The following is a 27,000-nucleotide window of genomic DNA, read 5'->3' as shown; positions in this document are numbered from 1 at the left end:
CAGTGGGATTTCAGACTCAGCCCTGGTCTACACTACACAGTTAGGTCGACATAAGCTGGCTTACATTGACCTAGCTATGTCTGTGTACACACTACAGCCTTGCTCCCGCCAATGTAAGTGCCCTATTGCACCGACATAATGACTCCACCTCCACAAGAGGCATAGGGCTTATGTCGGTGTAGTTAGGGCGATGCAGCGTCCGTGTAGACACCGTGTTACTTACATTGGCTGTCATTCTTGTCAATTTCATGGCTCCAGCCTGGGCTCTCCCCTGGGGTCCCAGCTCCCAGCCAGGCTGGCTGCTGCCTAGGCACCCCACACCCAGCTTGGAGAAGGGCTGCTCCTGGGGTCCCAGATTCCCACTGGGAGCCCGGTTGCACCTAGGCTCCCAGCTTCCCACTGGGAGCCTGGGCAGCTGCCCCACTCCCATCAGGCAGCAGGGAGGTGAGGGCGAGGGGAAAAGGCTCCCAGCAAGACACAGGGAACAGATGGGGGGGTGGGAAGCCAGCAGGGAGCCTGTGGGGCAGCCAGGCTCCCAGCGGGGAGCTGCGAGCGGAGCTGAGAGCCCGGGCTCTCAGCTCCCCACACTACCCCTCTTAGCTCAGTGGAAGCGCTCCTGGTGAGGATGTGCACCATTGGCCCAAGGCGGGTAATGTGGACATGCACCACGATAATAATTACTGCAGTGGCCGTAAGTTGACCTAATATTGGTCGACTTAAGTTTTTAGTGTAGACATACCCTAACAGAGGCACAAAGTTCGCATAGGGTTCATTTGCACTATCCCAAACATGGTATTGGGGAACTAAGATCCCCTTTCAAAAGAATCTGCCTTGAACATCTGCACACTCACCCAAATACCCATCAAGGGGGAACTGGAAATTGAAAAGCATAAATGTGTTTGGGATGAGTTTTGAAAGAAACTGACTATGAAATGTTGACATTAAGTAACACTTTAACCCAAAGATGAGAGAGAAGCAGAGATGTTCTATGCTCTGAAAGGACAGACCACTTTGTGGGAGAGGCATGAAAGGTTTTAAGATTATGGTGAACAAAGAGAAGACTCAGACAGGGGAGACAGGAGAGATGCAAATATGCTTTTGGGCCCCATTCCCCCGCACAGGAAGGCCGTATGTTATGGAGTACAGACAATATGTTATAGGGTACAGATGACAGAAGCCTCTTCTTTGCTTGAAAGAGTTTGAATGAAGGGGAGAAGGAGCCAAGGAAGGAAAAATGAATGGTGGGTCTCTAAAAGCTAACAGTGCATGTGCTGTGCCAGCATGCCTTTCAAGAACTGAAGCATTGGTATCTAAGTATTATTTCCTCTTCACTGCATCACGGAGAGCCAGTGGCATCTTAGCAGATTCCAGCATTACCTTAGTGATGTCCAATGGAGCAGCTGCACTCCAGAGAGCATCTCGCCTGCATGTCCCCAAGCTGTCAGTTTGCAGCACATCATTCCAGCCATCCGAAAGAGAGGCCAACAGAACAGGGAAGGCTCAGTGTGACCTGCCCAATAACATTCTCCACTGACTGGAAACCCCCAGTCAAATCTCATTCCATCCCATCCTAACCTCCTGCAATCAAAACTGACAAGGAAAGCTAACTACAGAACCCATTCTAAGCCTCACCTGAACTCCCACAGGTCACCTGCACGCTTTAAACATTTTGATGGGCTTCCTGCAAAGTGTGCATGGCTCTGAATGACTTACAAATGCCAATTTGTCCAGGCATCCCTTATTCCATTTGTCTTAACTAAGAATTCAGTGTCAGAAGCCAAACACTATGTTTAGTATTTGAAAAAATGTTTCAGGAAGCGTGCAATAGAACTGGCTGGGATCAGGTACCAAAATGTGCCGAACAGGTACTTGAGCACAATTTGTAGGGTATCATCTCCACAAATAAATTGCTATGGAGACTATTAATCCTTAATCATCTATTGAGGCATTTCCAGAACTAACTGAAGAATTACTGAATTGTCTCTATTCATTACCTTCACCTACAAATCTAACAGATGGGAGAGAAAAGTCTATCAGCAAAATTCTGCTCTCAAGTTTGCATAACAAATCTCAGCTCCAGTATCCTGCTTTCCTTGCATGTGCATGTCAACGGAAGAAATGCACACACACAGAGAGCAGAATATCAAATTCAAGATATCTTGTATGAATCCAAGAGCAGCATTTCACCTCTAATGCACGGTGTAGCAGTGGACTGTCTCCTCATCCATAGACTCTGGGAGGCATTGCACCTGCTTGAGACTAAATATTTTCTAATGCTCCTTCTGGAGGAGTATGGACCCACACTGCCCCAAGATGGAAAGGGAGTTAAAAGTCACAAGTGTGCTATACATACATACATACATACATACATACACACACACACACACTTAATCTGTATGCAAATAGATCACTGTGATAATTGATCCACCCTACAGAGTAGAACCTCATCAGTTACTGAGTGACCCAGTGCAGACTCTGAAATTGGTTCATGAGAAAGTAAGGCACTGACCAAAAGCCAACTGAAATCAATGGGAGTCTTTCCATTGACTTCAGTGGAGACTGGACTGGGTCCCAAGTGAATGAGTACAACAAATAAACCACCCATAACAACCACCATCACCAAGATGTACTTTACTCATTTCCATCTGTAGTTAAGCTGTAATTATTTATGGTAATATTGCAGAGTGCACTACGTAAATTACTGTAGCACATTGAAAGATGAGAATTTCTTCCCACATCTTGTTATTAAATCTTTGTGGAGAGGTGGACAGAAGCTATGGAACTTGCTGCCATTAAATCATAATGGAGATTCTTGCCCTGTGTGCACTTTTAAATTATATCAAGGGAGCCTTGATATGCTTAAAGGAGCATATGGTTACGCATCTATGCATCCTTTTTAGTGTGCATAAATCCTAAGAAATGATATTAAGTAATAAAAGTATGTGGTTTAGCAAAGTGCAATTTACTGAGATTTGACTATACCTTCCTTCCCCACCCCCCCAACATACAGCAGGTCACTTATTTTGGAGTGATTTAAAGAATTAAGATACTTAAGAATGGTTATAACTGGATTGATTGGGATTGGGCCAAAAGAAATCTGATGAGATTCAACAAAGACAAGTGCAGAGTCCTGCACTTAGGACGGAAGAATCCCATGCACAGCTACAGACTAGGGACCGAATGGCTAGGCAGCAGTTCTGCGGAAAAGGACCTAGGGGTGACAGTGGATGAGAAGCTGGATATGAGTCAACAGTGTGCCCTTGTTGCCAAGAAGGCCAATGGCATTTTGGGCTGTATATGTAGGGGCATTGCCAGCAGATCAAGGGACGTGATCGTTCCCCTCTATTTGACATTGGTGAGGCCTCATCTGGAGTACTGTGTCCAGTTTTGGGCCCCACACTACAGGAAGGATGTGGAAAAATTGGAAAGAGTCCAGCCGTGGGCAACAAAAATGATCAGGGGACTGGAACACATGACTTATGAGGAGAGGCTGAGGGAACTGGGATTGTTTAGTCTGCGGAAGAGAAGAATGAGGGGGGATTTGATAGCTGCTTTCAACTACCTGAAAGGGGGTTCCAAAGAGGATGGATCTAGACTGTTCTCAGTAGTAGCAGATGACAGAACAAGGAGTAATGGTGTCAAGTTGCAGTGGGGGAGGTTTAGGTTGGATATTAGGAAAAACTTTCACTAGGAGGGTGATGAAGCACTGGAATGCGTTACCTAGGGAGGTGGTGGAATCTCCTTCCTTTGAGGTTTTTAAGGTCAGGCTTGACAAAGCCCTGGCTGGGATGATTTAGTTGGGGATTGGTCCTGCTTTGAGCAGGGGGTTGGACTAGATGACCTCCTGAGGTCCCTTCCAACCCTGATAGTCTATGATTCTGTGATTGAACACACAAGACATGGCCCAATCCTGCATGCTTCCCTCCCATTGACTTACATAGAAAGATCCTACTGTTTTAGGCATCTGCAGAGAGCCCAACACCCTAATATCTAAATGCTGCTATTTAAGTGATATAATAAAAGGGAATAAAAAAAGGGGGAAATAGATTAATTTACAAAAAAGAATCTACTAAAGTCTATTCAGCAACATACTTAAATATGTGCCCAATTTAAAGCACACAAGTAATCCTAGTCTTCAGGCATGATCTTAAATACCTTGCTAAATCAAGGCCTAAATTAACTTCTCAATTAACACACACCCTGCAAGAAAAATAAAATACTGCCCTCTCCTGCAACATACAAAAGTTTCCATCTCATATCTGAGCAAAGGAAAGAGGTGGGAAGGGAAAGTGTAACAAGAAGTGACAAAGTTTGCCTTTCCTTTCTCAAATGTCAGTGCCCATTGATCACTAAATCACTTCAACAGCTTATTAAGTAAATGTCACGGAGAGTTACTGGCAGTCTCCTGTTAATTTAAAATATACTTATAAAGTTTACTTGAGGAATGTAATTTCTTTTTCAATGAATAATGCTCTCTATATTCAATTGGGAGCATTTTGGACCTAACCAGCCAGGCTGTTGATACTACAAAATGCACATTTAATATGAACTCCTAGTTATAGACGTGTAATATATTGTAAAGGTTGCTGTACAGCTTAATTGTGATAGTTCTTTATCATTTCAAAGCATTCCACCCCATTTGGATTTTCACATTTTTCTAATATATTTTGTTCCCAGGACTTTGTGTCAACTTTAGTAAAGCAGCAGCCATCAATCATTCTTTAGGAGTTAATGCTAAATAATAAGCACTTTAAATCTTCAAAGCACTGCATAAACATTAACTAGTTTTCACAACATTTCTATGAGGTAAGCAAATAAGAGTTGTTTCAGTAGGCAATGACTTACTTTTGAGAATAGCTTTTAAAATCCATGTTAAACATATTTTAACGTACCCATGCTGACAGGTAAAAACATTTTCAAAGTCTATGAAACCATTTGTTTTTCAAAAAATGGATTTCTAGCCCGGCCATTTTATAATTTGTGAGATTGAGGCTACAGAGGGAGTTCCAGCATTGGGATTACAACAACTCAGTCATTCCAGGCTTGCACTTCACCCACTAGACAATTCGGTCTCCCACAGAACCAAGAGAAGGACAGGGATTCTCCACTGTTCTTATTTGCATCCGACTTTGATTGCACCTTCCAGAGATCAAGCCCAGTCATGGCATTGGTGAACCAATTCAAACAGAACCACTGCATTCGGTTTCAGAGCCAGGACTTGACTGACATTTGCTCAGTCAGAGACCCTCTGTCTTTTCATCAGGTGTGCACACAGTGTTGTGCAGTGGGGCCCTGATCCCTTATGGGAGCCCCTAGGCTCTACTGCAACACAGACAAGCAAGCTGCAGGACACTAAAACACATCAGTGGCCCTGTTCCCTTTGTCTAGGGACAGCTAGAAACTTGACTTCCAGACCTGAGAAGGTGTGGGGGGATATGCCAACTCCCTTCCAGTTCAGAAACAAACAGCAACGTTCATCAAAATGCATGAAACACACACAGAGGCACAGCCCAAGACATCTGATTCCAGCCTATAGTGGAAGGAGGGGACTGATATACTGCATTTTTGGACACTTCTCACTGTCCATCAGGAAACAAGGGAAGAATGGGGATTAAAAATCAAAACAGCACATGTTTTATTCAACAGCTCCCAGAAAGACCTAGCAAGATCTTTACTCCCAATTCACCTCGTAGAAATAAAAGGTTTCCCTTCTTTCCTTCTTAGGATACAACCGATCACATTTAGCATGCTACTGCCCAGTCAGCAGAAAAGTGGCAAATAAGCAAATAAACTAGAATAAGGTGAGATTTGCGGACTGCACAGCTGCAGTACTCCTGTGCTGCCTCCTCCCTCCCCGTTCCCGTATCTCCTTTCACCCAAGCATCATTTCAAACAGCGGATAAACCAGTGCTTTGAATTCTTCTTGTGATGTCGTAACAAGCTGGCAACTGGCGTGACATGTTGTAGGGAGGTGCACACGAATACCGAAATCAGAAACAATGAGATTTCTCTCTCATATGCAGCATGAAATGAGAGGCAAAACAGCAGTACTGCGGAACACAGGGTAGTGGGAGGAGGGAGAGGACGTTTTAACCCAGTTTGCTTACGACATATTTAAAAAGAAAATGCCTCACAGGCAAAACACTGGGAAATGCAGACTTGGAGGACTGGGTCTGTCACAGAGCTCCGTGTCTTGAGCCAGGCCAGCTATCTCTGTATCTCAAGTACAAGTGCCCTGTGACCAGGCACCGCTGTGTGCTGTGGCCAAACGAGCTGATGCTACAAATAAGAATGCAGGGGAGCAGGGAGGAAACAAAAGGAAAGGGGATAAAAAGGCTCCAGTAAATCAATTAGCACAAAGTCTGCTTCAGTTTGTAGACAGCATCAGTAATTGCTGTGTGCATTGTTGATGATGAATGGGGCTGGTTACCACTGCGTGTTGTCATTCTTATCATGGCTGGGAACCAGCGGACTGCTGATCTATGCTGAAAGTCTTTCGTTATTGCTAAATAATCAGGGCAAGGCGTCAGCTTTGAGCTCATGCTAACTTGTCCCATCTTCCTTTCTCCCCCCAACCCATGCTTCATTTTCAGGCAGACTTGACACCGCATCCCTCTTACACTGTGAGAATCCTATGTTTTTTCCAACTGGCGATTTTGGGGTTGTTGCAGTTTTCAAATAGATGACACAAAGCTTTTTTTTTTAAAACAAACTTAAACACGCTGAAGGCTCAAGATGTTGCACAGGGCTCCTAATTGGCAGCACACCAGCTGGGTGCTAGATCCCTTAGTGTTTTACACTTCGATGCAGTGGCTCTGCAATCAATTCCCAATCTTGAAGACTCATTCTTTGAGCTGTGGGAGCACAAGCGAGGCAATGGGCCTGATTCTTCTCTCCTTCACATCAAGGGAAAATCCAATGGCAGAGCCCAAACCAATGTAAAACCAGCACAAGTGAGAGGAGAAACAGGTCTAATATGCTTGTCACTAAGGTGGCTTGGGGAAGGGACAGAAGAAGCACCTATTGTAACAGGTTAATTTAGATTTGCCACGTCTCACTCCTCTGAAGAAAGTCTCCCCCGTAGCCCATTAAATTTAAAGTCTGAGGAAGGATTTTGTTGCATTTTACAATGAGGCATTTATAATCTGTCATGGTGGATAATCATGAGTTTGCCTGAGGGAGGGGAAGTTAATGAGAGGCGATTAGCAAGGTAGCACCAGGAATGCAGTAGACTGCCCCATAGAAAAATGAAGTTATAATTTATTTAGGGCCTGATCCTGGGTGGTTCTGAGCACAGTCCTGATCCCACTGAATTCTGGATCAGGCCCTTGCATGTGAAAGCTACATTTCATTCATTTCCTTTCAGGCCCATGAGTCATTTACAGCCTGCCCAGAAATAAAGGCCATAAAATAGTTATTATAAATTAAGTAAAAGTTGAACCAACCCAACTCTGTTACTCATCAGCCTGAGCCTGCTCCTTTTGGGTCTCTATCCAAAAAAAGGAAAACTGATTTTAAGAACCTATATGCTACTGAATGCAATATAATGGCAGCCCATTAAATTATTTCCGTGGCAGGGAGGTGATGAACAAGATTGCAAACACAAACTGAACAAATCATAATAACTATCTAACCATTCTAAGGTACCATAAAGATTCTCTTTAAAGAGATTGCCTAGAAAGACCTTTATTATTTCTAAAGCACAAACAATGCTATACAGACAGGTGAGCTAAGTTCCTATCCTGAATCATTTGGGCCTGGTCTACACTTAACAAGACAGGTTGACATAGTGATATGGGTCAGGGGTACGAAAAAACCATATGCCCGACTGACACAGCCACGCCCATCTAACCCCCAGTGTAGATGTAGCTATGTCTACACAGCTACCATTATTTGAGGAGATGCTATTCCTATAAGGATGGAAAACCCCCTTCTGCTGGTGTAAACTGTTTCTAAACTCTGGGATTACTTTGGCGTAGCTACAGCAACATAGCTATGTTGCTATAGTCTCCAGAGTGTAGACACATCCTTACTAGCTAGACAGGATCAATCCCCTTGACACTGTGGAGTTGTACCTTCTCCAAAGGAAGCACCGTGATTGTCAATTAGAGAAAAACTGAATATTTGAGGCCACAAACAAGATCTAAGCAGGACTAGATTTGCCCCCTGCGTATCCCAAAAATGTGACAGGGCCGCTATGGAAAACCCATGTGAGCCACTAGCTCACCAATTTCTCTATGGTTTTATATGTGGAGCTGCTCAGGAATTTTTTAACACAACTTTTTTTTTTGGGGGGGTAACAAAATGCCAATTGGTTGAAACGAATATTTTTTAGTGGGAAAGTCAGTTTCGAAGACACTTTCATTGGGAACCAGTTATTCAGGTCCAGGATGGAATGTGTGGTGAGAGAAACCCACCCCAGAGTATCTGCCAAGACCTTCCATATCCCGGGTGAGTGCCTTATCCTGCAAGCTATTAGCTATTTTGGGGGAGAAGGCATCCTCTCTGAATCTCTGTTTTTTCACAAACATTTTCAAAAGGTCTCAGTTTCATCCCACTCCAAAAGGGGAAGATTTTTGAAATCTTGAAAATTTTCATGGGATGGAAAAGCGGTTATACTTATATGGACCCATAAACGCCACAATGTTTTTATCCTCACAACATCCCTGTGAGATAAGGAAGTGCTAGTATCCCCATTGTACAGATAGGGAACTGAGGCAGAGAGAGGCCAAGTAACTTGCCCAAGGTCACACAGGAAGTCTATAGCAGAGTAGGTACTTGAACCCATATATCCCAAGTCCTAGACTAGACCATCCTTCCTATTACTTATTTCCTACATAGACCATCAGTGAACTTTGTCTTGGCATCAATTAATATCAAGACATTGCCCCACAGAGGTCAGCAGAGTAGAGACACACACCTTGACAAGGGGAGCTTGGATAGAAAGAGAAAGCCAGTTAAAATAAATGTTTCTGTATCCCTATATCAGTCCTTCCTGACTGTAGGCATACAGGTAAAATAATTCATAGTCATTTTCTCTCTCTCTCTAATTAGTGTTTTATTATTTTTAATATATTTGTCTACTATTTTATTGGCATGTCCATACTTCCTGGCTTGGTTTTACAATCATCAGCAATGACAGATTGCAGAATGACTGTTGCAATTCTAATGCAAATTAAAAATATGTAATGTTGGCAATGCCTATTGTATTGTATAATTTTGACCTTCTGGTGTTGGGGGTTTTACAATAGGGAATTTAACATGGGGTGCTAAATTCCATTGCCAAAGACTATTACAGCTCTGGACAATCACATGCAGACAATTCCCACTGATTTTATGTTTCTAGATTTTTGGGAAGATTTGCTCCACTGAAAGAAAATGTGCCTTTGGCTTTTGGTGGGACTTCTGCAGCAGCAGAGTTTGCTGGTTAAAATTTTTCCTGTATATCACTGTGTTTCAGGCAGCCAGATTTTCATCCCTCTTCCTTTAATGGTCAAATATGAAACAAGATGGATGACTGCAGATGACCTAGCAGATCTTTCTCATCCCTAATTTGTATGCTCATTCCTGGTGAGAAGTATATACTGGGAGGACAGGAAAAAGCTCTCCAAGAGGCACTCACCTCCTTGTCTGTTTACCTTTCAGGGCACATATGACTTTACACCGAGCTCTGTGCATTTTTAAAAAATATTAATTTTGTGTGTCATTGAAAAGGTGACAGACTTGGAGTCAAAAATTCCTTCTCTGCAGCCACAGAATGGATATAACATAAGTGGCAGCAGTGCACGCAATTCATCCATGGGCCTCAATTGCCCCACCAATATGATTCAGTCTTGTCCAAAGAGAACTCTTCCAAATGGGCAGTTCCGTTTTCATGGGCATTTATTCACTGAGGTATTCCAGTGACTTGTGTTATGTGAGAAAAAAGTCTCTTTCTCTCTAATTTGAATATTTTATATGCCACCTTATTTACTGGAATATCATGATATGATTAGGCATTCTCACTCCAAAAACATCCGTAGTGCTATTTCATCTTTCACTGGTCTCTCTTCCCCTTCTTTGTCCATACAGCAAAACATCTCTCTGTTCTATAGGTTATCTGAGACTCCCTTTCATTGTATTTTATCTATTATCTACGCAGACCTTGCATAATGTGATTGTTGGGTTTTACAGGATCAAGAGAGGAGGGAATTAGTCGGAAGAAACAATTCTAACATAATGACCAAACCAGGGAAAGACCCTGGAGTCCACTGACTCTTATAATGTGCATTTTTTGCTTATTGTATGTATAATAGCATGGTTGTTGAAAATTTTTCTTTACACCTTTTCTAAGTTTGTTTATCCCTGGGGCTAGTATTTTGTATTAGAATTTTAGCTCTTCCATAAAATACTCAACCAGATATTATGTCAGCCAATCCTTGGGCTCCCTAGCTATATTCCCAGACACCCTTTCAAAGCTGCTACAATTCCTATATTGCTGTTAATGTAATTGAAGGTGGTGAAGATCTGGGGAGGAGGAACAAGTTACATGCTTTGGCTTTCATAATTGAAAAGGTGACAGATAGTTAAGCTTTTCCCAAATGGGTAATTTCTTAATTATCTATATGGATTTTCTGTCTGGACTTGTTACAGCTACCACTGCATCTCATTAGGATCTGTTCAGTTTCAGACAATCTCACAGTTGTGCTTTTTGGATGCTTTTGGAAATTACTGTAATTTATTTATGGTTTGTGTTAGGAAGGCTTGAACTCCAAAGCCATGCTGACAACTGTTTACAAAGTATTACATGTTACTGAGTAAAATTTTATTACTCACATTTATTGGGATTCTATGAAATTATAAGAATTACCTTTAGTAAGCCAACATATAGTTATTACTGGGTAGCTATCCCCAAAATAGAGCTAACTCATGGATGGTCCAGGAGATTGGAAATGGAATATAGCATATTTCACCAATAAGTTACCAGTTCAAATCTCAACCAGTAGCAGCTGAAAGGCATTACCTGATGGCTAATCAGTACCCGGTGTGTGGTGAGTTGGTGGTCTCACTTGACCCTCTAGCACAAAGAGAGCCACCATAACTAGTATCTCGTTAGCTTTCGCATCAGAGAGGTCAAAATCTAAACATATGCAGATAGTGAACTAACTTTCCCACTCTTGGAGATAGTCCTAATACTGAACAAGGTTGAGAAGGAGTCTGGGGGTAACTTTCACTTCCAATGCCTATACTGGACCTTGTCTATAAATTGAGGAATTCACCATTGTTGACCTTAACTCATTTTTTTTAATGGCACTCTTGTGGAAATGATCCAATTAGGAACTCTTCATGGTATTGGGCATCTCTCAATCCATTCCCACAGCCCTGGAAATAGCTTGTTGTCAGACTGAGAAGCATCAACTCTTAGTGGGACAATTTTTCTTCAACCTTTGTAAGCATAACTCACTGCCATTAGTGGAAATTGCATTTGCATACCTGAGGGAGAATTTGCCTCCCCATTCTCTTCAGTCTGGGTAGCAATGCTGATGTATCTAAATAATGCAGCAGGGACTCTTGAATTATGGGGCAAGAGTTCCAGAGTTATGCAACGCTGACCTCCAAACTCTCTAGGAAAGAGTTGGGCTTTTGGAACAAAGGAATTGCTGCACTGGGTCAAACCCCAGGTCCATCTAGTTCATTATCCTGTCTCAGACAGTGGTCAGCACCAGATGTTTCAGAGTAGAGCTGGTCAGGAATTTCCAACTGAAATGGGGTGCTTTGGTTTTTTGTTTCTTTTTATTGAAACTGCATTTTCTATAAAATTAAAATTTTCCAGGAGAATTTTGTTTTTGCTGAAAATTTGATTTTCCCCGGGAAAAGTCTAAACAAAAATGTTTTATTTTGGGTTGGGTGGAATTAAACTGAGCTGCTGTGGTACCTCATGGGAGTTGTAGTTCAGTTACCTCATGCCCTCATTCTCCTCTGTAGGTTGAGTTCCCTGGCTAGACTACATCTCCCATGATGCAATGTGGTCTCCCCAGTGGCCAAACCACTGCAGTGCATCTTGGGAGATGTAGTCCAGCAAGGGAGCTCACCCTGCAGAGGAAACCAGAGGCATGAGTAGGGTTGCCAGGTGTCCGGGTTCCAGTCAAAAAGGGACCCTGGTGGCTCCGGTCAGCTCTGGGCCACTAAAAGGCCGATCGGTGATGCAGCAGGGATAAGGCAGGCTTCCTGCCTGCCCTGGCTCTGCATGGTTCCTGGAAGCAGCGACATGTTCCTGTGGCTCCTAGGTGTAGGGGCAGCCAGGTGGGGCTTTGCATGCTTTCCCAGCCCGGAGCTGCGGGTGGCAGCACCTGTGGGCAGTGCACAGAGACCACTGGCCCCTCTGCCTAGGAGCCGGACATGCTGGCCACTTCCGGGAGTCTCCTGAGGTAAGCGCTGCCCAGCCAGAGCCCGCAACCCAAACCCCTCCCACACCCTGCCCCAGGTCAGAACCCCCTCCTGCACCCAAACTCCCTCCCGGAGCCTGCACCCCACACCCCCTTCTGCACCCCAACCCCCTCATCTCGGTCCCCACCCCAGAGCCCACACCCCCAGCTGAAGCCCGCACCCAAACCCTCTGCCCCAGCCCTGAGCCCCCTCTTGCACTCCAAACCCCTTGACCCCAGCCCGAAGCCCCCTCCTGAACCCCAAACCCCTCATCCCCGGCCCCACCCCAGAGTCCACAACCCCAACCAGAGCCTTCACCCCCTCCTACATCCCAACCCCCTGCCCCATCCCAGTGAAAGTGAGTGAAGGTGAGGGAGAACGAGTGATGGCAGGAGGGGGAATGGAGTGAGTGGGGGGTGGGGCCTCAGAGAAGGGGCGGGGCCTTGGGGAAGGGGCCAGGGTGTTCAGTTTTGTGCGATTAGACAGTTGGCAACCCTAGGCATGAGGCACCCAAATTACAATTCCCATGAGGCACCACAGCAGCGCAGGCAGACAAAAACAGCTTTGTTTCAAACTGACCAGAAACAAAGAGCTTCAAAATTTCTGAATCAAGATTTTGTGACTTAGCTAGCAAGACTCATGAAAATTCAAAAATTTACTTGTCCCCAGCACCAACAATTATGAAGAGCTGCATCCTCCCCTTTCCTCAGAGGTGGCCACTAGCCTTGTGCAATCTTTGTATTCAAGTGAGCTAAAAGACTGAAATTGTAGCCTGTCACTTCATGGGTGGCACACCAAAAGAGTGTCCTCAAGCCCTCACAGCCCTTTGCACACAGTCTGACCCACGGTGAGGTACCCCACGTATTATCACTTATTTTTACAGATAGGAAAACTGAGGCATTACAAGTTTAAAAAGATGCCAACTTAAAATCACATTTCCTTCTGAAAATGTTGTACTTAGTACAGTTACACATAACCTCTAATATACTATAACAGAGAGGGATTAGAGAATTTATTATTTGTCTCGCTGTTTGTTTTCATTATACATTTGATAACATTGTGACTAATATGGTTCACTGCTTCACTTTTAGCACATGCTCCTCCCCAGGCAATGCAAGAGGATGTTTACCAGAAACAGCACTAGCAAATGTGAAACTGCACAGCCCTCAGGAAGGTGTGCACACGAGAATAAGAGAAGGAGTTCTCTGGCACCTGGCCACCATTTTGGAAGTTTACATACCAAGCTCTGTTTAAACTATGTAATAAAGTTCCTGGTTGTTTATGGAAGTTGCCAAGTTAGAGTCAAGGAAGTCTCGGTGAGCAAAAAAACCCACCCTGTCTCGAAGGAACTAATTCAGCCAAAATTTGGCCCAGTACCTGCACTCTAGAAATTAGTGTGAAGCCACATAAGCTCTGAAATTTATGTTTGCTAGGCTTGCGATGTAATTCATGGTACAAAAGGAAAATAGCAGGCCTGAATCACTACTGCATTATTCCTATGTATGCCACTGTAACTCCTTTGAAGTCAATAGAGTCACACTGATGTAGAACCGGAGTAATACTGGGTTAAATCAGGCTCAGCCTTTTTAATAAATCTGTCCCTCCTTTAGACTGCTGTCTTAGTGAATGTAATCTCCTAAAGGGGCTAATTTCTCACATCATCAGAGGCTGTGGAGTGTCTGTATGTGTGGGAGTGTTTCTACAACAGGTGGATGTGTGCTTTTACTGTATGTAAACACTCCATTCAGATATTCCATAACGAAAGATTGGATGGCAGTATAGTAGTTTGCTCTTGGGCAATAACAATCCTTTGTGATCATCATATCCTGCCTGTGTTGGAACTCCTCAGCATAACATGCCCTGGAAGCCATTTCATTCATTTTGAATGATTAAGCCAAGTTTTCCTTTTTTTACTTCTGTTTATCCTGTCAAGAGTCTGTTTCAAACCAAGCTCCTTTCAACCTCTCTCTACCAAATCCCCGCTTACCACAAAGCACTAACTTTCTAATTATAAATCAGCTACTAACTAGACTGCATTAGTAGTCCAGTTCACCCACCCAGCTTGCAAACCTGCTTTGTATCACTTTAAGGTAATCTGTCTTGAGCACAGAAGTCCCTAATTCCCTATTACCTAGACATTCCTTAAACACCTGACAGCATGGGATTTTCTAGACTACCCTCATCTGTTTCCCAACTGCTGCCATATGGTGTATCACTCAACTCTCCATTGTTATCTTGTGGTAAAGGAGGTGAGCCTGACGCCAGCCAGATCAGGAGAGCAAGCCCTGTTTTGTTTAAAACTAAACATAAATATGCATACACACAGGTATGAGCAGGTACACAGAGATCTCTTTCTCTGCTTTCTACACCTCTGCATGCACACAGTCTATATAAGTGGTATTCTTCCCCAGAAAAAGCTAGTCTAATTAATACCCAAACATTGACACCCTCTTCCTCTCTAGGGTATATCACCCAAATACAGTCCTGGAAAGCTAACAGTCTGAATGAAACCATTCTTGTTTCCCTCTGGACTCTGTTTTGGGGCAACTCGTTGAAATGAAGTGTGGTGCCCAGGCAGATTACTCAAGACGAGCAACGGTCTATGCGGTTACTACCAATATTACTGCTTTGACGGAGTACAAACAGCAGGATGGAGAGAACTGCTGCCTCTTCAGCAACACTTAAATGACATGCACAACTGGGAAGACAAGCTGCAAACGAGAGTTTTCGTAACTCATGCTAGTTTTCACTTTTTGACTTTTCTGACTACTATTTCGCTCTCTCTCTTTCTCTCACACACACACACACTTTTTTTTTGGTTAACCATCATGAATCATACTCTCCCCACATGCCTCAAAAATGTGTTGAAAATTTGCAGCCTGTGTGTTTCATCTCCTCCTCTGCAATCCACTCCCCATCACCTGAAAAATTCTATAATTAATACCTAACTGGACTCATGGAAGTGGCAGAGCACCCAATTCTGAAGTGGCAAATAGAACACCAGTGAAAACCTATATATCACTTAGGGCTTAATCTAAAGCTGACTGAAGTCAATGAAAAGGCTTCCACTGACATCATGGGCTTTGGATCAGGCCCTTACTCATCTTCCCTCACTCCTCCCCCCAGAAATAATGTTGTATTCTTTGGCAGTTATATCCTCTTATTTGCACTGTCTGTGTAACTCCATAAGTCTCAATTTACATGCGAGATTGTCCGTAGGCTTTCACGTCCACTGTCACAGAAGATGCCAGAACTGTTTGATTGAGTTTCAGACGAGATCACCTCTTCTCTGCACTCACTTGTCTCCTATCAGAATTTAAGTAGCAATCCAGTACATTTGAGCAGATAAGTCTTTCAATCATGATTTAAAAGACATCTTGGTTGTGTGCCGTATAATTTGTCCCAGATGCTTACTCCAGTTTCACCCCTACATTTCATGCACAATGAGCTGCACTTGACAAAGTTTATAACTGCAAGCAACGACGAATGAAGGACTCTGCTTTCAGGGAAACTCCATGAGACCTTACAAGATATTGCTTTTAGTCTACAAGTGACAAACCCTGGAATTAGAGGAAAGTCACTGTACAAGAACACAGTATCTGTTCTATCTTTAAACCACAACAGGGCATGCTGCTTCTCCTGTGCTTTGTGCTTGAATCATATTTCAGGACATCAGAGTATTGATGGATACTAGCTGAAGGATACTAATACCTCCTATCCTAATAAACTGAGTTTCCACACTTCCTTTAATTCATCCAGGTATTTCCACAGATGGAGTGACTTATCTTTCACCTCCTTTATCACACTTGGCAAATGAACTAGTTCTCATAATCCATGCTGACCATTACATCTAATCGGCCAGGGCTGCACACTATAAATTTTGTCTGCAAAACCCAAATACCTTTATTTTGCCAAATTCAAAGCCGAGTTGGTCTAATAGCCTGTTTCAAATAGCATTTGTAGCTAAAAATATTTGATGCAGATTTTGGCATTTTTTTTTTCATTGAATAGTTATTCAATTATTATTTCAGACTTTGGCCAACCGTATTGCCAAATAATATTCCCAGCAAATAACTGCATTTTCTTTAATCATAAACAGTTATTCAATTTTTTTTAATCAATTCTAGTTGAAAGCAGCCACACAGTCGCCACTCTTGATTCTTCCGTTTGCAACCAATCTTATGCCATGGAAAACAAGGCATAGTAGCAGGACTGCTGCCATCACACATTGTTTACAGGTGCACCACCATACCCATCACCTCCGTTAACAAATAGGGAGGGGACAAGCAAAAGAAAAGATTTCATATTCAAACCCTGACCATATCACTAGGGTAGCAGGAGAGCTGAGAAGGTAGGGGGAGGCAGCAGTATCTTACTTAATAGAGAAATCATGAAAAGGCTTGGGAGTTTTCCAGTTTATCCAGATTCTTTCGTATAAGCACTGTCAGTCTCGCAAACTGGCCTAAACAAACAAACCAACCCTCCCCATGAAACCCGCACCACTCCACACCCTCACTGTAGAACTTAATAATGCAGCTGCCTTTGTACTCTCTTTGTGGCTACAGAGACTACATGAGAAAGCATCAATATAAACAATATACACAGAAACCGCTGACCCATGAAACTAACTGCTAGTTAGTTAGTGACAGTGCCCCTGGCACTAGTGACAGGCACTCCCCTCATGCTTTCTGCTCTGGCCCCACCAAAATACAGCCCAGTGTGTCTTCCCAATTACCCACTCCAAACGCTGAAAGCGGAGTATGAGCTGGTGGCTTCCTGTTGGCAGCATACGCTACTTTTGCGGCTGAATGTCTCCTTCTCACCCCCCTCCCTCTCCCGCCCCAAACCAACCAACTCACTTAGACGCCAGCACTAGCTCTTATTTATCATGCAGTTATGGCCTGAATCCAGACCCAAGCTGGAGGGCTCAATGGAGGAGTAGCATCATCCCATTCAGCTACACACAACCTACTTGTCATCCTTTTGGAAACCAGTGACTCAGATTTAACTTTATTGCGGGCTGGCAGCTGGTGGGATTGGGCAAACCACACAAAAGGAACAATAACGACACACACTGACATGCAGAGCCCAGAGGAGAAGGTCTTAATGTAGCCCTCATTCAAGCCCCAGCATAATTAAAACAACATTACCATTCTCAATGGCAGATTGTGCCTCCTGTAGCCAGCCTTTTGGTGTGTGTTTTGTTTCAGCAATTTACTCAGATTGGCTATGTTGTATTAAAAACTAAACATCAAATTTTATCTCTCTCCCTTGTCCTCTGATCAAAAAACAGAATTTGCATTCTTGTCTATGGGCATTGTGTATCCCACAATAAGAACCACAACCAAACAGGATTCCTTTTCTGTGGTACTGCCAAATACCAAGGAGACGCTGATCAAATAAGATTTTTTTTAAATCTCCAAGTAAGTTTCTCCCCCTCCCGACCCAGATCTCTTTCAGGTGCTTACATTTAGAAGTTTTCAAAGAGTTCTTACTTTTATTATGTACTGGGACTTTCATTCTTATGATCTTTGAAAGCAACATATATAGGAATTCCCACCACCATGGAAATGCAGCTATCTTTGGGGCGGAACACAACAACTGTTTAACAACATATAGAAATACTGTGCAGCAGTTTCAGACAAGAAGTGAAGAATACTTTATCAAATTAAAAAGCAGGATATAATTACATTTCCTGAGGGGGAGGTTGACCAGAACACCAGGAATTTGTTTAGAACAACTATTCTTTCTCCAAGTGACAGCCACACATATGCAATTTCCATACTGTCTGCCTCACCTGTCATCTGCCCAGTGATCCATCTCCACTAGAACTTCTACCAATTCCGCAACCACAAAGTATCAGAGAAATGTTTCCTTTTTTTCCCACCAAATGTTTCTTTCCTCCCCATAACTGCTAGCCAAAGATCAAATAGGAAACAGGGCAAGGATAAGGGAGGAAGAGGAGACCTGTCAAGAGCAGTGCCTAGGAGGATAAAGTAAACACACCTCTAGCTCCTGGTATAGAGGCTGCTGCTGCTATTTTTAGCAAGAGTACATGGCTAGCTAGACCCTCCCTCATTTAGATCAGTCTCCATGTTGTACGTGTCTGATCAATTTAAAGCCACAGCCCCCTTCCAACCACCTCTGCCTGGAAGGAGCTTCCTTCTCTGTTCCTCCTTTCATCTTAGAACCTCATGGGTGCAGCAACTGAATGGTATATTGTTATTCTACCCATCCCCCTGCCTCAAATTGTTGAGTCTTCCCCCACCGTGAGTAGCTCTAGTGCTTGTCTCAGCAGCTGCTCATCTCTTTCCAAAGCAGCAGAGGAGCTAAAGTGACCTAATTCCTGCCAGTATTCCTGCTGCCCACAGGAGTCTAAATAGCAGCAGTGAAAATTAATAATACACTGATAAGTTTTCACTGGTACACATTTGGGGGAAAAAAAACAAACAAAACCAAAACACTTTTCTTCATAGCCCAGAAGGAGACTTAGAAACTTTTTTAATGGAAATTTAGAATCTGCAGAAATTGATGGCAATTGTTAAGGAAAGCTTTTTAAATCAACCTTGGGCAAATGTATTTTCTATACTAAAAATGCTACATGTGGACATCCAAAGATAACTCTCCCACTATGGTCTCACATCATTTTGACATTAGAGACCCAAGGTGGGCAAGGTAATATCTTTTGTTGGGTCAACTTCTGTTGGTGAAAGACGCACACTTTCAAGCTACACAGAACTCTCCTTCTAGCTTGTCTCTTTCACCAACAGAGGTTGGTCCAGTAAAAGGTATTAACTTACCCATCTTGTCTCTAATATCCTGGGACCAACACAGTTACAACAACACTGCAAATATCATTTTGATTCACAGTTTTGACTTGGAATACCCCGTTGCATTTTTTAAGCTAGCGCTGAATCAATCTTAAATCATTACTGCAGCAAATAAATCAGTTATGCTGAAACACATGCTGTGTCTACCCATGCTGGGATGATCTGCATGCTATTCAAAAGAGAACTAAAAATGATGCTACCAAACATAACACATCTGCCATCCCCATTGATGTAACAGGTGGCAAAATTGGCTATCAACTGCCAGGCAAGGACCAGTAATCAGCTACAGCCTCATCAACCATAATTTGTATTTCACAAAGGCCTGTATTCCTATTAGAACAGGTACAAAAACATCCACACTGTTCAACGACACCACCACCCCCAAAAGTAACCAGTCTAGAGAGTGAAAAGGAGCTAGATTGCAGTATGAAAATTAACTTTAATTAACCTCGGCAGAGGGAGCCAAAAGTGTGTTAAGGTGAGAGTTGATAGATATCATGATTGGCAGAGTTGGTAGTCTGAAATTCCCATTATAAAAACCTCTTTTCAGTTGCTTATAAATTTTTTTGCCAAACTGTAACTGCTCAGGCTGAAGTTTCCCATGTTGTTGTTACTGCCATTCCAGTCATTAAAAACTGCATCATACAAAGTGTGCGCAGGCGGGAGGTGTTAAATTGCTAATTTTTGAAAGCTTGACTTTGAACTCCTTTAATATATGTTTTTTGGGGGGAATACAATGCTAGTGATAGAATTGGTGAAGGGCATGATGTCATGACCCATGGGTCTTGAACCCAGATCCACAGAGTTCATGGGAGCAGCCACACTCCAACCCTTCACCTGGCAGTGGGCTGAAAATGGCTTACCTGGCACCTATGAAACTCAGCCCCACTGTGAGGCTCCACCTTTGAGGTTCCATTGGCAGAGTGGCCGATTGGCCCACTGGGCAGGAAGCTTTCTAGACAACTGGGCTCTGCCCTGCCCTGCACTGTGTGCCTTGTGCTTCCTGCTCCTGCAGCTTGATTTCTGCCATCTGACTTGTGGTTCCTTGTCTCCAGTTTGGCTGCTTCTTCTGACCTTCTGGTATCCTGATCCAGCCTGACTCTGGTTCCCAAGTCGTGGCTCTGATCTCCAGTTTCTCTCCTGCTGCTGACCTCCCAGCATTGTGACCCAGCCAACTCTTGATGCCTATCTTATGACTGTGGACTCTGGCTACTACTACTAGGTCTGGCTGCCTGTGACCTGGCCAGGACACATGGATTTTATCACTACCAAGCTAGGACAGGCATAAGTATGTATCTGATTGGACTGCCACAAGTAAGGAACAGATTTGGGTTCAGTGTATTTACCTTCTTTTTATTTTGCACTATTTGTTTCCCTGTTCTAGAGGCTGGAACTAGCCCCAAATTTTAAGTAAAAACTAATACATTAAATAAATGACAACTGTAATAAATGATGGTAGCTCATTAATCTCATAAAAGAATGCTCCTCCCCCACTTTTTGGAAGGAGAATTTATGTTGCTACTATAAAGGGCTCATAACATACCATAATATGAAACATCCCTTCTGATTCAAACCAGATAAAGTGACACACACTACACTTCATTAACCAGTTTTGCAAATACTTCACAGGACCTGTAGGCTTCCTGGCTTTGATTAAAGGGTTTTTTTTAATGAATATTTAAATAAAAGTTTCTTCAACCCCTACTGCCATTCTTTGCTCACTTACCTCACCATCCCCATTATTACAATGTCCAGTGAATGCTGTTCTTTTCTAAACTTGCCGTACTTTAAAATAAGAAATTCTGGCACTGCTTTGATCTATTAGGAAACCTCAGAGTCAGGAGTGAGAGGTATAATAACTATGAAAATTAAACGATTAGCTTCTAAACTGAAGCTGCATGACGCTCTGAAAAAGAAATACACAGTCTCTCAAAAGCACAGAGGGGAAGGTGTCAGTTGTGGATTAATGGCGATTCAAACATAGTATTTGTTCTGAAATTTTAAAACGACATTTTTAGTGCTGACAGCAGAAAAGGTGGGGCTGCGTCAGGCCCCATATCAGTATTCTGGCTCTCCCAGCTGCTTCCAGTGTTGCAAAGCTGTTGATTGATACAACTTTGTGGCTTCCATTGGGTGAGGGAGTCTCAGGAGACTGTAACAGAGGTTTTCCCCAGATTAGTTAAAGTGGAGCTGTTCCTTTTTGGCTCCATTGATAAACACACATGGGCATTTTTGTTGTTGTTGTTTTGGAGTTTTTTGGTTGTTTTTTTTAAAGGAGATTGGCTTAATTGAGCACAGATAGAAAACAGTGAAGCAAAACTAATTGATTGAGCCATACTCTTTTTAGCAGGTAGTTTTCAATGAGTCAGCTGTATATAACTTGACAATACAGCCAGTACAATGTAGCTTTTCCCTCCACAAGCCCTTGGTAGCACAGACTTCCAAATAGCTTTCTGCATGAGGAAAGAAAGAAAAATAAGCTCTAAAGACCTAGAACTGTTAGTGCACCATCTTCAAAATTCACCAGCTCAGGTAAGCAGAGCCTTCTGTGTACTAAGAAATACCACAGCCCTGGAAAGTGGCTTGAAAAAGCTGAAAGCCAGTTAGAGGCTGAGACCTCTGAATCTGCAGGAAAGTAGAGTATTTTAGCTACTTCCCCTGCTTTGGAAGTGGTGGGCACTGCCATCTTGGATGGAGTTAATGCCATATGTTCAGTCTGCAGTGGCAAAACATCAAGGAATTATGCTGTGGCATTTGGATGATGCTCAACAGATAATTTACCTGCGTCAGTGCAAAGTACTTGCAAGCAAGGAGGGAACTGGAAGATTGCACTGGCACCAAATGGCACCCAGTAGGAGTAGGTGCTATTGTTTTTATCTACCATAAGAGTAGAGGTAAACCATAGTGATGGGAACAGTGTAAACAGGGCCCCACGTATTCCACTGCTACAGAATTTGCCAAGGCAAGGTGGCAAGAAGCCAGGCAGATTTGGCTGGCAGGCAGGGCTCCACTGGAAATCTGCCTAATTTCCATCAAATTTCATCTCCATTTAACACATTCCCATGGTATGTTTTGATTTCAAATTGGAATTTTCTGAGGGAAAAATGTTTTGTCAGAAAATTTCTGACCAGCTTTACTAAACATAAAGCGATGCAATATTTTCCTGAGCCTGCAGCCAGCCTGAAACAAGGCTCTGAGAAGCCTGAACTACACCAGCGACTCTCAACCTCTCTATTGTACCCCTCTCAGGAGTCCGATTTGTCTTGCATATCCCCAAGTTTCACGTCGCTTAAAAACTACTTGCTTACAAAATCAGACATAAAAATACAAAAAAAAGTGTCACAGTACACTGTCACTGAACAATGGCTTACTTTCTCATTTTTACCATATAATTATAAAATAAATCAATTGGAATATAAATATTGTACTTACATTTCAGTGTATAGTACATAGAGCAGTATGAACAAGTCCTTGTATGAAATTTTAGATTGTACTGACCTCACTAGCACTGTTTGTGTAGCCTGTTGTAAAACTAGGCAAATATCTACATTAGTTGATGTATCCCAAGGGTACACATACCCTGGTTGAGAACCACTGAACTACACCATTGATCTCAGTGGTTTGCTAAGTCTGAAACCTAAGAGCAATTTTTAAAAATGCCAGCCTTTTTAACTGCTCCACTCAACTCATTTTAGCGGAAACATCCAGCTAAGTGAGCTTATGCCACAATCCCTTGCGACTTCCCACTCCCTGCCAGGTGGCAAAAGCTCTAGCTTCCAAACCTCCAACTTCACTCCACATCAATATCTACCAGTTGAGTTCCCAATAGGGACATTTTTAGCATATCGAAGACTGAAAGAGTGGGGACAGCATAAAATAAAGGGTAGTATCAAGACAAACAGCACTAACTGTAGCAATCACTCTCATTTTTAATTCATTAAAATCTTCAATTTTTAAATTTAAACTACACTTTTGCAGAATTACCTGTATATAGCACCTGAGTGCTTTAGAATGGTGGTTCTCAACTAGGGTTGCCAGGCATCCAGTTTTTGATTGGAACGCCCAGTCGAAAAGGGACCCTAGTGGCTCCGGTCAGCACTGCTGACCGGGCTGTTAAAGGCCTCCGGTCAGTGGCGTGGCAGGGCTAAGGCAGGCTCTCTGCCTGCCCTGACACCACCTGGCTCCCAGAAGCAGCCGGCATGTCCCTGCGGCCCCTAGGCGCAGGGGTGGCCACGGGGGCTCCGTGTGCTGCCCCTGCCCCAAGCACCAACTCCACAGCTCCCATTGGCCGGGAACCACAGCCAATGGGAACTGTGGGGGCGGTGCCTGCAGGCAGGGGCAGTGCACAGAGCTGCCTGGCCATGCCTGAGCCTAGGAGCCGGACATGCTGGCCGCTTCCGGAAGCCATGTGGAGCCAGGGCAGCCAGAGAGCCTGCCTTAGCCTCGCTGCGCCACTGACCAGGAGCCGCCTGAGGTAAGCGCTGCATGGCTGGAGCCCGCATCCCAAACCCCAACCCCAGGTCAGAACCCCATCCCGCGCCATAACTCCCTCCCAGAGCCCGCACCCAAACCCCCTGCCCCAGCCCGGAGCCCCCTCCTGCACCCAGAACCCTTCATTTCTGGCCCCATTCTGGAGCCTGCAGCCCCAGCTGGAGCCCGCACCTGCTCCCGCACCCCCATCTCCTGCCCCAGCCCAGTGAAAGTGAGTGAGGGTGGAAGAAAGCGAGTGATGGAGTGAGTGGGGCCTTGGAGAAGGGGCATGGCAGGGGGCAGGGCAAGGGTGTTTGGTTTTGTGCAATTTGAAAATTGCCAACCCTATTCTCAACCAGGGCTTCGGGATCCACTGGGGGGCTGCGAGCAGGTTGCAGGAGGTCTGCCAAGCAGGGCTGGCATTAGACTTGCTGGGACCCAGGGCAGAAAGCCGAAACCCCACTGCATGGGGCTGAAGCCCCGCCTCCCAGGGTTGAAGCCGAAGCCTAAGCAACTTAGCTTTGTGGGGGCCCCTGTGGCATGGGTCCCCAGGTAACTGCCCTGCTTGCTATGCCCCTAATGCCAGCTGGTTGGTGTTCTCAATCTTTTTTTTGCCAGGTATCCCTAAACTTGTGGGGTGGCACCTAGGGTCACGTGCTCCCGCCCCCGATTTTTGCCTTCCATTTGGCCCTGCTCCCTGAAGTGCTGGTATAGCAGGACAGAGCAGTGGTGTGTCTCCTTGACCAACTGCTGCTGCCTGCTCGTGAGGCAACCCTTTCTGATGGCAGAGGGAGATCTCCTCCCATGATGCTGCAACTTTTGGTTGTACCCAACCCCCCAGCGCAGACAGGCAGGGTGGCCCACTGAGGTGAGTCAGGGCATGCAGGGCAGAAGCCCAATCCTTGGTGGACCTCCTGAAACCTGCTCGCAGACCCCCGGGGGCCGCGGACCCCCCAGTTGAGAACCAGTGGTCTAAAGTAGGAGAAGAATGGCTGTATGGGTGAAGAAACAGATACAGACAGTGTTGGCAAACACTTCAGCAAGGAATCTCACTACAAAAGTAAAGGGGCTTTAATCAGAAGACAGCGTGAGGAACAGTAATTCTTAAAGTTTGTAATTAAAAGGCTATAGTTCCAGTTAGGAAAGCGAAGAGCCCTGCCAAACTACTATTGCCAGCATTTTGGCAGGCAAAGCCGTTTGCAACAAAAGGACCATCTTTCTCCCCTATTCTCAGTATTTGTTTTTCCTTCAAACTTTCACAAACTCTGTATAGTGCTGGGAAGAGACTTCAGCAACACTTTCAAATGTCAAAGTCCATATGAGTTGGATAGTCTTCCGGAACAAAATGTCTGAACTTCCCGAAGTAACTATCCGTACATGCCCCTTAGACTATTAAAATTAAAATCAGGGAGTGATAAAATATGATCCATGCAAAAAACAAGAGACTGAAAACCCTGATAGGCAAGATTTTTATCCATTCAGACTGAAGAGTATTATATGCAAATAAACTCCCTCGGCTGAAAAGACCACTCCAAATCCATGTTGGTTTAGTTCTTCCATCTATATGTGGCTTCCATCTATATCTATATATATATGCGCTGTAAACACATGCTTTAATGAATTGCAGTGCGTTGTATCGGGCTGGTTTAGCTAAGAAGAAGACAAGAAACAGCGTCTCACTCAGTACATTCTTAGCACTGTGCGTTGCTGCTTGCAGAACTACAATAGCTTAGCACCACCATCTCTCTCCTTGCTGAGAGACCCAGTTAGTTATTCTATATTTTATTTAAATAATAAAATAATGCTTACAAAAGACTCTAGGTGCCCGAACACATAATTAATACTTGAACAAAGCCCCAGTAGCATTAAAATATTCAAAAAAGGAACTCCACCAGCCATAGTGTTGCCACCTTCTAATTGTTGGTAACTGGACCTCTGGGGCCCTGCTCCTGCTCCGCCTCTTCCCCTAAGGCCCCGCCCTCACTCCACCTCTTCCCCCAAACCCCCACCCCCATCACTCGCTCCTCTGCCTGCCTCCCCCCATGATTTTTTGGATTATCTCAGGCAGCCCCGGCTGAGCAGGGGCTGGTGCAGGTTAATGACCCGGTGCCTCCCGCAGCCTCACAGGAGCCGGACTTTTGGTTTGGGTGCCATTTAGCTAAACTAAACTAAACGACACCCAGACACAGAAGCCAAAAACTGGACTGTCCGGGTAAAAACCGGATGGGTGGCAACCTTAGCCAGCCTCCCAGCTACAAAAAACCCCACTCCTTTCCACCCCTCCATCATTCTGGGACGCATAGCCCTGCTGCTCTATCTAGAAACTCTCTCAAAAGAAGGTCGTTTTTCAGTATTCCCAGACAGTCACCGTATTGAGGCTATTTCAGACCAAGCTGGGGGAGCACGTTACAGAGTCACGGAGCGCTAACACAGGACACCCTAGCAGCCATCTGCTCTTGACAATATTACATGTGAAACTATTAGCTCCCCAGCCCCCAAAAAACCAAACAACAGCAACAACAAAACCCAGAAGTATACAACAATATTCCTGGGCTGAAATGCCACACTGAGACACTGATGTGAAGTGAAGTGGGCTGCTTAGTAAAATTTTTACTTCATGATGTACAAACCCCCTACTGGAGAGACGGGGGGTGGGGGAGGAAGAGCACAGTTTCAGCATTTTGTTCCAATTATTTCCCCCTCCCTGCTCCCTTCCCCCACAAGTCCTGGAAGTTAGGGTTCAATCCAATTCCCACTGCAGTAAAATACCTGCCTTTCCGTTGATTACAATGGGAGTGAGTTGGCTCAGGTCCTTTAATAGAGAATGTAAGTGTGTTTCCCATTTACAAGGTAATAATAACCATATCCTGAACTAAATGAACTCCAAGGGCAAAGATACAGTTCTGAGTTAACAGGAAGCGTCATCAAGTTATTATACTGAGAGCTCAAATGACTAAATGCTGAGTTACAGCTCTAAGAGTGAGCCCACAGGGCAGCAGGAAGGCGTGAGTCCCAGCGAGGACAGACAGGCTTGTGCTCGCTCACCTCAAGCTAGCGCATTGAAACAGAGGTGCGGGAACAATTCGTGTAGTGGGGGTGCTGAGAGACACTGAACCAAACTGTAAACCTGGTATATAATGGAAACCACTTCAAGCCAGGGACTGCGGCAGCACCCCCCAGTACCCCTAAGTCCAGCACCTAAAATAGCCGTGTGAACGCTGCTGCCGCCGCAGTCAGCAGCTCAGGCTAGCCGCCTGGGCAGGCTTGGACTCGGGAGACTAGCCCAAGCCACTGC

At 44.3% G+C, this 27,000-nt stretch overlaps 1 protein-coding gene across 2 annotated transcripts in view; it reads right to left on the bottom strand.

The window, feature by feature from the left end:
- Positions 1-27,000, bottom strand: part of NHS (NHS actin remodeling regulator) — a 337,548-nt gene that overhangs the window by 248,211 nt on the left and 62,337 nt on the right. The window lies entirely within an intron of this gene.

Source organism: Natator depressus, chromosome 1 (genome assembly GCF_965152275.1).
Source record: "Natator depressus isolate rNatDep1 chromosome 1, rNatDep2.hap1, whole genome shotgun sequence".
Classification (NCBI taxonomy): domain Eukaryota; kingdom Metazoa; phylum Chordata; order Testudines; family Cheloniidae; genus Natator; species Natator depressus.
This window is presented reverse-complemented; position numbering and strand designations above follow the sequence as displayed.